Genomic DNA, 13,050 nt, shown 5'->3' with positions numbered 1-13,050 from the left:
AATACGTAAGTATAGTGACATTTCAAAAGCTCTTTTTAAAAGTTCAACTTATAAGTGAATTATCTTTCACCAATATCTACTAAATATCAAAACAGCTTTTGGAATATTCCTCATAGATGACAAATGACTAGTATAGAAAAAGAAGGAAATAACTCATTTTACTTACTTTTAATAATTAAGATCTTTCTGGACAAGAGATGAGACCACATAGTTACCATGGGCAGAAAAATTTCTAGCGCAAGGATCTCACTATGTTTCAAGATTGCACTTTATTTGTACAGCTGAGTTGCAAACCATATTGTGGTCTCCATATGGCTCTTGAATCTTGACTCTTGGGGGCTACAGCTCGTTTGACAGAGTGGGCAGAGTGGGCCTTCTGAAGCCTGTGAATGTTCACTATGCTAGCAGCAGGGTGCATGGAGCTAGATTGAAATGCAGGAATTTCAAGTCTAAGTCTGATCAAAGACAGATTCTATGCTAAACTACAACCAAAAAATCACTAGCAGAGGCTTTGTGTATGTTTGCGGATTCTTCCTGAGGAAAGTGGTAGTTTGATAGTCCCTGGTCCCTTAAGTCCCATGGTGAGCCCCTGGAACAGCTTCTGCTATCATTCAGACAGCTCACTGTGCTTTTTCTCTGGAGCTCAGCAACAATTCTGAAAGAGTCCCTGGGAAGGGACACGCAATTCTGTATTCATTGCAACTCCCAGTGTATCCTCTGAAGCATGGATCATATCTACTTATCTCTTTCATGTTACCCTGAGTGTTATTGCAAAGCACACTGTCTCATTTTGAAAAAATTTACCAAATGGGGATGTATGAAGAGGTCAGTCTGTCACAGAAATAAGCACATCATAAATACTGGACCATCATATATCCTGTGAGCATGCCACATGTACTGGCACCCATCCATCCATCTACATGAACATTCACTCCCTGAGCAAATGTTTATTCTGTCAGACCCTGCATAGCCATTGTGTTTTGTGCTGGGGAATCATCAAACCCAATGTGAGGCCAGAGGGAATGCACTTGTTACCAACTGGGACTATGCCTTTTGGCTGTCAGTGACCTGGAGACCTGTGCTGGGTGTTCCCTATGGCATTAAGTGGTTTGGGACTGGAGTCTGGCCTCTTTGAGCACCTTCTGGGGTACTAGAGCTGCAGTATGTGCAGTGGTTAAACACACAGACTCCTGAGTCAAACCCTTTGGTAAAATCTCACTTTTGCTATTTACTCTCTGTGTGATATAGGCAAGTTGCTCAGCCTCTCTGGGGTTGATTTTCTAACCTGTAAATGCTGATGGGGATGGAAAGTATACTCCCTACCTCGGGGTTTGGTTTTGAGGATTATGTGAGTTTATACAAGAGGAGACACTCAGGACAAAAGGTGGAGCAGATCAAGCACCTACTAGCTCTTATTATTATAATTATTCTTCCACCTCCTTCAGATAAACAGTTTCTTCTGGGTTTTATCTAAGTATTTGTTGTTTATTAAACTGTAAAACAAAATATCTGAAGACATCATGACCTCTACAAGCCATGAACCCTGAACCCAGACTGTATTTGGTTTGCTCACTTCTTGCGGCCATGCTAATCTTAAGTGGAAACCATTCTCTAAGTCTGACATTATTCGATCTCAAGTATGTTCTCTCTCAATCAGGCCCATTGTGTCCCCACCTCCTGTCTCAGCTGTAATCCCTTCAGTCACCACTGCTGCCTTTCTTTTCAATCTACTTTCTATTGTTTTCAGGTCTTTACTCATTCAAGCCACAGACATTCATTTATCCAGTCTTTTTTTTTTGTGAGACAGAGTCTCAGTATGTCACCTTCGGTAGAGTGCAATGGTGTCACAGCTCACAGTAACCTCAAACTCTTGGGGTTAAGCGATTCTCTTACCTCAGCCTCCCAAGTAGCTGGGACTATAGGCACCCACCACAAAACCTGGCTATTTTTTTTTGTTGTAGTTGTCACTGTTGTTTTAGCAGGCCCGGGCTGGGTTCTAACCCACCAGCCCTGGTGTATGTGGCCATTGCCTTAGCCGCTGGGCTACAGGCGCCGAGCCTATCCACTCATTTTTTTTTTAAAGAAATAAGCTGTATTGGGTGGCGCCTGTGGCTCAGTGAGTAGGGCACCAGCCCCATATACCGAGGGTGGTGGGTTCAAACCCAGCCCCGGCTGAACTGCAACCAAAATATAGCCGGGCGTTGTGGCGGGCGCCTATAGTCCCAGCTGCTCAGGAGGCTGAGGCAGAATTGCTGAAGCCCAAGTGCTAGAGGTTGCTGTGAGTCCTGACATCATAGCACTCTACAGAAGGCAATAAAGTGAGACTCTGTCTCTACAAAAAAAAAAAAAAAAAAGAAAAAAAAAAGAAATAAGCTGTATTTTATGCAAAGATTTGGAGGTTAAAAAATGAAAGTAATGGTGTTCATATCCTCGAAAAACTTATACTTTAGTTTTTAGTATAAGTCAGACAATTTTAAAACAGCAATTACATGATATGAAACTTTAGATATGAATAAATAATAATAATATATATGATTTTAGGGTGTCAGTATCATTGGCTACTGGTGAAGTCTCTCCTCCTTGATTATAAATGGCTGCCTTCTTGTTCTACGCACATACCCCCAATGGTAGAGAGAGACAGAACTCTGATCTCTTTCTCTTATAAGGGCACTAATCCCATTATGGAGGCTCCACCCTCATAACCTTATCTAAACCTAATTGCCTCCTAAAGCCTCCACCTCAAACACTGGGGATTAGGACTTCAACACAGGGATTTAGGGGAACACAAGCATTCATTATATAGCATTCTGCCTCTGGACCCCCCACCAAAATTCATGTCCTTCTAACATGCAAATTCATTTGATCCCATCAGCCTCTACCTTAACCTGTCCTAGAATCCACTTTAAAGTCTAAAGTTCAAAGGCTTATCTAAATATCATCTAAACCTGATACAAGATTCAAGATACAATTTTTTCTGAGGTAAAATTTCTTTCCAGCTGTGAATCTGCGAAACCAAAGAAGTTATGTGCTTTTAAGTGATGTTACCAGATAGCAGAATAGAAGGTAAACTGCTCATATCCCTGCCCACCCCACCCCCCATAACAGCAAGAATTCTGCAATTATATACAGTCAAAAGTCTCTATGTGGGAGCATTAGGATTCATGTAAGATTTGGGGAAAGGCTGGTGGAGACCAAGACCTAGAAGGATAATTCTTAGACTACAGATAGACCCTCAGTGGGTTGATCTACCGTGCAGATCTTGCTTCTAGGTTCAAGCCCAGAAACAGCTCAGTTCCCCAATGGGTCCAGAAGGAATTGTGCACACTAGTACCTTGGCAGAAAGTGTTGTCTTCTCCCTGGCATCAGTCTCATTACTTAAAAGTTACCCTCAGGTACTGCTCTCAACTGAGGTCCCAGCTTAGCTCTGCTCACATAAGGACCCAGGTGGAGGCTTGCCCATATCTTACCATATGTGGAGTCTAAGCCTCCCCGATGGGCTTATCACAAGGATTCCCTCCCATGGCAGATCCCAACAGGACTCAGTCTCAGCTCTAGCCCCTCCCACTGCAGTTGGGAACCTATCCCGTTTTTACTGAAATCTTCGGGGAGATCATATCTGTCTGAGCCAATGAGATACACTCTCCAGACTCAGCCCCACAGAAGATTCTGAGGGGACCCAGTCTCAGCTAGAACCTTTCCTGCTAGAGTCAGGGAATTTGTAGGGATTTGTGGGAAGAATGACCCTCTAAGTCTATCAGGTGGGGCTCTTCAGCCTTTATCCCACAGCAGAGGTGCCCAGTCTCAGCTCTGGACCCTCCCTCTGCAGTCAAAGACTATCTTATTGGTGCAGGAATGTACTTGGTGATATGCACCCCTCTGAACCAAGATGGGGCTCTCCATCCTCTGTCTGACAGCAGATTTCAGGGGGTCCCAGTCTCAGTGCCACCCCTTTTTTATGCAATTGGGGAATTACCTCATCTGTGCAAGCACCTGTTGGAAGATGGTTCCAGTCTGAGCCAACACAACAGGCAAGCCAGCTTCTATCCCAAAGGGGACAAGTGTCAGCAATAGATCTGCTACTGCAGTCAAGGAACTACCCCAAATTTCAAAAAGAATTAACACTAATCTTACTTAAATTCATCTAAAATATAGAAGAGGAGGAAACATTTCTTGATATATTGTTCTAATACCTAAGTCAGATAAGGCTACTACAAGAAAAGAAAACTATAGCCCAATATCCCTTATGAATATAGAAGCTGAAATCCTCATCAAAATGTTAGCAAACTGGGTCCAACAGCACATTAAAAAGATTACACTTCATGACCATGTGGAATTTATCCTAGGGATACAAGAATTGTTCAATATTTTAAAAATCAATTATGTAATTCATTGCATTAATAGAAAAAAGGGAAAATAGCACATAATCATTTCAAGAGGTGTAAAACAAGCATTTGACAAAATGTAACATACTTTTGTGATAAAAATGTTTATCAGATTGGGTAAAGAAAATTTCCTCAGTAAGATAAAGGACCTTTATAAAAATCCCACAGCTAGCATCATACTCAATGGTGGAAGACTGGAAGTTTTCCTACTAAGATCATCAAGAGCAAGAAAAGATGTCTGCTTTCACTACTTCTATTTAACCCTGTACTGCAGGTCCTAGCCAGAGAAATTAGCTATAAGAACATTCAAGTTGGAAACAAAGTAAAACTATTTATATTTGAAAATGACATTATTCTACTTACAGAAAAATTTCAAACAATCCCTACACACACTCACACACATACACATGTAGAGCTATCAAACAAATTTGATAAAGTTGCAGAGCAGAAGATAAACACAGAAAAATCGGTTCATATTTCTATATACCAGTGCTCTAAAGTTTTAAAGTGTAGGTTTTATTATTATTCAGATGAAGTGAGGCCTCAGATCAAGGGATGATTGCCATTGAAAAGATAGTTTGTCAGTTATACAGAGGAAGAAGCATGCCTGATCACAGGGCCACACAGGGAAGCATCAGAGTTGGTCAGGAGGCCGAGGGAGTAGGGGGGAGACATGAGCATGGGCTCTTATTCTGGCATTCTTAAGATGAGACAGGTGAGTCCAGGTAAGCAGGCTTGGGATTGGCTAGTTTTGAAAATTTCAGTGAACTCTGGGGAATAGGGGTTGATCATAGTTGTCTAGTACTTTAACCTGGGGTGATTAGGACAATGGAATAGTGGCCCTGAGTATGAGAGCCCCAACGAGGGAGGCAATGGAGGTTTGGGCCTTAGATTGGTTACCTTGCATATAAAATACATGCTTCAGGCAAGTCATTTGCTATTTCTAAGAATTGATTATCCTTGGGAGGACCAGGCTGTCCAAGGTCAACAAAGCCCCAGATTTCAAAGTATCAGAAACACAGGGAGGAAAAGGCGTGAGTGATACAGCTAGCGAAAAGCAATCTGAAAAGGAAATAATAAAAACATTTTCATTCACAATACTATCTGAAGAATAAACTATGTACTATTATCAAATTTATTTAGGAATATATTTAACTATAAAACAACTATTGAAAGAAATTTAAAAAGACCTAACCACATGTAATGACATCCTATGTTCATTCATTAAAAATTTCAATATTGTTAAGATGGCAATATTCCCCAAAGCAACTTACAGAATTAACATAATCCCTATTAAAATGACAGTGGTTTTTATTTTCAGAATGAAAACGTGAATCCTCAAATTCCTTTCATATGAAATATTTGGAATAGGTAAATACATAGAGATAGAAAGCAGATTGTGATTGTTAGGGAATGGGAGGGAGAGGATGTGAAAGCAATGATAGATACAAAGTACCATTAAATACTCTTCTGGAATGATCAAAAAGTGCTGAAACTTGTGCTTGTACAATATTGGGAATGCACTAAATGGCACTGATCTATATATTTTAAAGTGGTTAATTGTGTGTTGTATGAATTTTACCTCTGTTAAAAAATAAAATGTGGCTGGGCATGGTGGCTCATGTCTGTAATCCCAGCAGCAATCTGGGAAGCTGAGGCAGGTGGATTGCTCGAGCTCAAGAGTTCGAGACCAGCCTCAGAAAGTGCGAGACCTTGTCTTTACTAAAAACAGAAAAAATGGGCCAGGTGACATTGTAGTGGGTGCCCGTAGGGCCAGCTACTAGGAAGGCTGAGGCAGGAGGATCGCTTGAACCCGGGAGTTTGACATGGCTGTGAATTAGGCTGACTCCGGGGCACTGCAGCCTGGGCCACAGAGTGAAATTTTGTCTCAAAAAAAAAAAAGATTTAAAACAACTAACTAAATAAAATGACCTTCTGGTTAGCACTCAAGTTTATAAAGTTGTTAGCATTACAACAATTCACTGAATGTTATTAGAAAAAAATCACAAAATTGGTTCAACTAGTTTCATTTTAAATTAATAAACACAAATCTCAGAAGGGTACTCAATATTGCCCTGAAATCAAAATGCCATTATCTTTTTCTCCTAGTAAATTGGCCTTCCTGCTCTTTGAGATGAACTACATATTTCCTTTGACTTTCTCCTCAAATATCATTTTATACTTCTATTTTATTCAAAATTCTACCCTTACTCCTCACCCCAAATGACAATCTCATTAATAATTCACTGAAAAACTAGAAGCTGCCAGATGGCTATTCCCTCACCAGCTAATATGCAAACTTACTGCAGGAGGCATTGCTAATTTATTTCCCAATAGTTGTTTCCCCATGTATCCCTTGCTAACCAAAACCCAATCTGGATTAGCTAGCAGCCATGTGTTTAGAGGAGCCTGGTCTTGGTCAGCCCCAGAGCGTGAACCATGATTAAACTAAGCTGGCTGTGTAGGTCTCATTCCCAGACATAAGAGATTAGGGTAGACTTGGATGTGCAACAGCCCAATACTCTACTCAATAGATACCCCTGGAGCTAGAGGAGGATTTTACGAGATTTTTAAAAAGACACACAGGAGAAGCACATCTCTTTTTATCAGGGAGTTGTTTTAACTGCATATAATACTTGGAATTGCTAAAGATATCATACAAGTATGACACAGACAACGTATTAAGGATGGTAGGGCAAAGGATGGATAGCCCCTATGATCTTGGACACATTCTTGAGCCACTGAATTAACCAATGCCAAAACTGCCTCACCTCTAGACTTAACTTGTACTGTTCTGTGAAATGATAGCTATGGTCTTAATATAGTTCTTTAACTGACTTTCTATTGATTGAAGAGGAAAGCATCCTTATCAAATGAATGGAGGAAACATTCTATCAAAGCCTGGCCCTTCCATGTAGCTTTGAATCCCATCACTTCTACCTGTCACAAAGTCTTGCTCCTTAACTACGCACGCTCATCACCCACTCAATTTTTGCGTTCTTTACTTTTTCTGGAGGATTCCATTCAGCATATTAATGCATCATAGTGATATCTATGAACAAAAGATGTCCACTGACCCTCTCTTGCCTTCCCTTTCATTATCATTCCATTTCTTTGCTTCTTTTCCCAAAATTCTTAAAATTTTCCCTTACCCTACTATTGCTACTCTCTTACAATCTTATTTTTTTTTTAAGATGCACAAAAAATTATTGGCTTCTATAACTGTGAAGTCAGAAGTAGGTATTGTTTAACTTACTATTAGATTCCTGACACTCCAATAGAATTGTAGTATTCTGTCTTTTTCTAAATCTACATCTTGGTGCTGTTCCGATGGGTTGGCCTCACTATTTCCCCCTATAGACAAGCTGTCTTCACACAGTGGGGGAAATGTTACTTACAGACTTTCAGTTTCATGGTCTTCATAGTAAGGCAATTTATCTTCCAGAAAAAATGTAGGAAGAACTCTGTTCACCCCATCTTAGTTCATCTGACTTCTCCAGGATCAATATTTATGGTCAAGAAAATGGGATATCATCATTGGCTGAACATATGTTATGTACTCAAAAGTCATTCCCTCTTGCCAGAAAAACCGTGATTCACAGCCACAGAATTATTACAAGATTAGAGTCAGAAAAAAAAAGCCATTCTCTAGAGAAAGCAGACATAAAAACAGGGCAAACTGGGCAGTGCCCGTGGCTCAAAGGAGTAGGGTGCCGGCCCCATATGCCAGAGTTGGTGGGTTCAAACCCAGCCCCAGCCAAACAAACAAAAAAACAGGGCAAATTACAGTCCACCTCCTGGATGTTTGGCACAATTACACTGTTATGGTCAAAAATATATGCATTTCCCAGAATGTTCCTGCCTGATACAATGTACACATCTATTCTGTATTAATACAAAAATGCACTCACCATCTCCCAAAAGGAGACAAGTCAAAATCCCATCAAGTTACTGCATTTAGCTCCGCATTTATATGTCCAATTATAGTCATCTCCTCTTCAATCAAATCCAGCTGAGAATTCTCATGATATGGTGCCTAAAAACTACATAAAAAATGTATCACTCCTGACATGCCCAATATACAGAAAAACAACTTACAATTGTCACCAGCCATTGCGAATCCACATACTATTTCTCAGAGATAGGGAGGCCTCACTGTCCTGGCAGTGCAGTGAGTGGAGGCAGCCTAACTATTTGACTCTGTTTTGACCTCTGTGAGCCTCCCCTGACCTTTTTTTTTTCCATGACTACAACCAAGAAAAGAGGCAGAGGGAGTTCTCTAGGTGGAGAATTAATACTAAATTCCGGTCTTAGGTATATCACCGATTTCTCTATTTGTCAGAACCATTGAAGCTATGTTAAAGAAACTGAATGCAAAATGGCTTAGATTACAAAGAGAATTAGCAGGGAATATTGGCTCATGCCTGTAATCCCAGCAACTCGGGAGGCTCAGGCAGGAGGATAGCTTGAGGCCAGTAGTTCAAGACCAGTCTACACAACATAGAGAGATGTGTTGCTACAAAAAATTTAAAAAAATTGCCAGGCATAGTGACTCCTACCTGTAGACCCAGCTACACAGGAGGCTGAGGTAAGAGGATAGCTTGAGCCCAGGAGTTTGAGGCTGCAGTGAGCTATAATCACACCACTGCATTCCAGCCCGAGTGACAAGTGAGACTCCCATCTCAATAATTAATTAATTTAAAAATAATAGAATGAATTGGTTCATTCAACTGGGAAGCAGAGGCACCCTGGATGCTGAGTCCAGTTTTACCAAAATCTATCGCTGCGCCACTGTCACTGTGCTTGTTTCTGAGTCCTGCTCCCTCCCCCCCATCTCTCTCTCTTTCTCTCTCTCTATTCCTCTCCCAATCTTCTCTTTCAATCTGGCTTCTACCTTCCACTACTCTACCGAAACTCATCTTGTTAAGATTACTTCTGATTTCCATTCAATCAAACACAATGGATAATTTTCTGGTCCTCTCATTCAGCCTCCCGGTAATACAATTATCCGTCTGAGCACCTCATGCCTCCTAAAACACTGTCCCTTTTTGCTCCTAGGACACCATTCTCTGGATTTCTTCCTGGTTCTCAGTTTTCTTTGCCAAATTTTCCTCTTCTTTGCTCATAGGCCCTCCTGCCTTCTCTCTACTCTTTCTCTAAGTAACCTCATTTAGGCACCACGGTTTAAACACTAATAATACACTGATGACTCCTAGTATTTGAATGTACAACCACTCAGACTTATGTATATATCCAATAACCTACTTGATACTTCAATATATATTGGGCATCTTAGAATTAACATATTTGCAATGAACTCCTGATAATCTATGCCCTTACCAGATTTCCTCCTTTCAGTAAATGGCACTACCCATCTACACATATGTTTAAGCCACAAAGATAAAGGACTGTCTTCCCTCAGTGTCTGCTCAATCTATCACCAAGTTCAATTATCAAAACCATCCCATTAAGTAATGTAAATTTTTGTATTTATCTCCTCTCATTATTTTTTCTCCTAGATTTTCTCCTCCATGGCCCACACATAGATACTCAGCAATTAATATTGTAGCGTAGCTCTCCAAGGTCACACAAAAACCACACAAAAACAAATTTAGACTTGCCAAGCCTTGCAGAACTCATGCTACAGAGGAGGAGGGACTTAATGTAAAAACAAAGGCTTCCCTTGTGCTAAATGCTTTGCAAGCTGGCTTGGATTAGTACCACAAATTATGAAATTTCCTGGCAACAAACAAGAAAGGCAAGCACTTTAAAAATAATCCATCCTACCTATGGAATGAGCAGGAACCCCTGTATCTGAAGATACATTTAACTCACAGAACTGGTTTGGTCTCCTTTCCATTTTACTGCTAAAACAAACAACAAATTCCTCATCCTGACCTCATCCTAAACAAACAGACTTTTACAGTTATTATATTATATTATATTTTTGCCTTAACAGGTTATTTACAGCCATTTCTAGGTTTATGCACAGGTTTCTAGGTCTTAAAATAGACCTCCACAGGCCCATCATTCAGAAGCATGGGTAGCCCCCAGTATTAGTCTGCCAGGGCTGGCATAGAAGAATACCACAGGAGGCTGGGTTGGACAATAGACATGTATTGTCTCCCAGTTCCAGGAGCTACAAGGCTAAGGCTAAGGTGTCGGCAGGGTTGGTTCCTTTTGAAGGCCATGCAAAAGAGTCTCTTCCATGCCTCTTCCCTGCTTCTGGTGGTTTGCTGGCAATCTTGGGCTTTCCTGGGCTTGTAGAAGCCTCATCCTGGTCTTTGCCTTCATATTCCCCTGGCTTTCGCCCCATGTCTCTATGTACAAATTTTTACTTTTTATAAAGACCCCGGTCATATAAGATGACGGGGCCCACCCTGCTCCAGTATGACTTCAACTTACTAATTACATTTATAATGACCCTTTCTAAAGCTAAAGTCATGTTCTGAGGTACTGGAAGTTAGAACTTTCACATACAAATTTGGAGGACATACAATTCAACTCAAAACACTCCCACATTGTTTGGGCACGGGTAAACCCAGAATGATAAAGGATCGTTTAAACTCTGAGTGAAAATAAAAATATTTACTAAAAGGTCAATCAATAATCGAAATACAAAGTTAGGCGTTCAGGCCTAGGGATTTCTAAGATTCCTTTAATCTCCATAAAAGATGTCTAGGTCTTATGAGCCGTACGAATAGCAGAGAAACAAAGAGACTTGCAGAAGGTGCGGCAATCAATCGAGGGCTTGGATGTAAAGGTCAACAGCTGAACATGAAAATCAAAAAGCAATAGTATCAAGTTCTGAGAAATTTAAGCCAACATCTCATTGGACAGAAAGCCATTAAACAGAAATAGAGCTACTGCTGCCTGGGTAACGCAGACAGCTATCAATCCACAACTCAAGTGTGCCACACTTACCACCTTTTTTATTTTCTGTAAATCCTGTTTTTTAACTCAAAGTCTCCACCACTAGGCAATCATTTTGTTAAGATCTCCCTTCCCCAGAGTTGTTCTCCCTGAGAGCCGTTTATATCCTCAGGGCACTGGGGAAACCTCCATGATTGCACCCTTGTCATTGTTCAGAAACTCCTTGTCCCCAAGCAGAGATTGCCCAGGTGAGCTAACTCTGCAGTCTCACGGCAAAGGGCCAGACGCCATGCCTAGGATGCAGCCTGACCCTCCAAATGTGGCCCATTCTCAGAGCACGTTCACAGAGCCGGTCACAGGCTTCCCCTGCTACTGGGTCTCCCAGGGCTGACTCTGCACTCCTCAGAGACTGGGGAAGATGTATTCTGCTATCTTTCAGTTTCTCTGGGTCTCCTTTTCTCTGAAGTCCACGTTTAGTCTCTTTGATGGGTTTAGGGCTTTGGAAACAAAAATTAGGCAACTTTGAGAAAAGTCTCCTGGGGTTATAAAAGGGAGTCTCCTACATGGTTTGAAGGAGGAAGGTACCCATTCTGGAAACTCTGGCTCCCAGATGAATTTTAGAGCTGAAAGTTAATGCTCTCACCAGAATGGAATCACAATGCAACATATTGCATCTTTAGAGTGTGTGTGAGTTCCAAAGAAAACAGAAAACTCTCAAGACAAGGAGAGAGAAGTAGAAATGGGGAAAGGGGGCGGAGAAGGGCTCCGCACACTCCAGGCCTCCGTGTGGTGCACCAGTCCTTTGCCTTACCAAGAGAAACTATTTGGGGAAATATATTTGACAGTAACCAAGGTCAGTGAAACTTTAAAGACTTTTTTTTTCTTTTTCTTTGTGACACAGGACCTAGACACACAGACAGATAGTAAGTGACCTCGAAGGAAGCAGCAGACATCTTGACAGGGATAGAATGAGAACAGAGTCGAACCCACAGATGTCCCAGGACCTGGAATTAGAAGCCAGACCAGAACTGTCCCATAGTTAAACTAGGCAAGAGATTTCTATTTTTATCTGTTCTTTAGAGGAAAAATTAGAAATTGGTTGCACAACCCACTGTAATCCTCATAGACTATTTTTCTATAAGCGTTCACATATTACACACCATGTAATCAGTCCGTGTCAGCAAATGCCTTTCTGGGGTACGCCAAGTTGAAGAACACTCCCTGGAGTTGTTCCTTGACTGAATGGATGGAACTCAACCGCTGAAACCCAGACTCTAATCTCCATCGTAGGCAGAATCAGAGCACAGCCCTTACCTTTTCCTCCTTTATACAATTCTGAGACAGATATATTTCTTCCTGAGGGTGCTATAAATTTAAAATGATCCCATTAGAATCAGAAGTGCAGTGTCAACGTAGGGCATATGTAAGTGGGCTGGGGTTGTGAAAACCAGCTTGAGAAACTGAAGACAGGTGGTGATCAAAGTTCAGTGAGAAGGAAGGATGAAACAGCTCCTGAGGAACTTAGGTGGGCAGATACTGATGGGGCTCCAGGGTGGCGGGGTGGGGGTGAAGAAGAGTCTCACGACATAGACAATTCTTTTTTCACTCTAGGTCTTATGGAAGTATAAACAACATGTATTGTTTCATCGATTTCCTCATCCTAACTGAGGGATATTTTCTTTTCAATGACAGGCCATGACCAGCTGTGCAAGTTTGTCATCAACCGATGGGATTCCTCTCTTTAGAAGTCCTGTTTAGCGTTTACCATTTTGTTTATCAGCCAGACATATTTCTT

At 41.2% G+C, this 13,050-nt stretch overlaps 1 protein-coding gene across 1 annotated transcript in view; it reads right to left on the bottom strand.

Moving 5' to 3' along the window:
* The window catches only part of CCDC192 (coiled-coil domain containing 192), a 212,168-nt gene that overhangs the window by 148,256 nt on the left and 50,862 nt on the right, over nucleotides 1-13,050 (bottom strand). The window lies entirely within an intron of this gene.

Source organism: Nycticebus coucang, chromosome 17 (assembly GCF_027406575.1).
Source record: "Nycticebus coucang isolate mNycCou1 chromosome 17, mNycCou1.pri, whole genome shotgun sequence".
Lineage (NCBI taxonomy): Eukaryota > Metazoa > Chordata > Mammalia > Primates > Lorisidae > Nycticebus > Nycticebus coucang.
The sequence above is the reverse complement of the archived record's forward strand: the minus strand, read 5'-3'. Positions and strand labels throughout refer to the sequence as shown.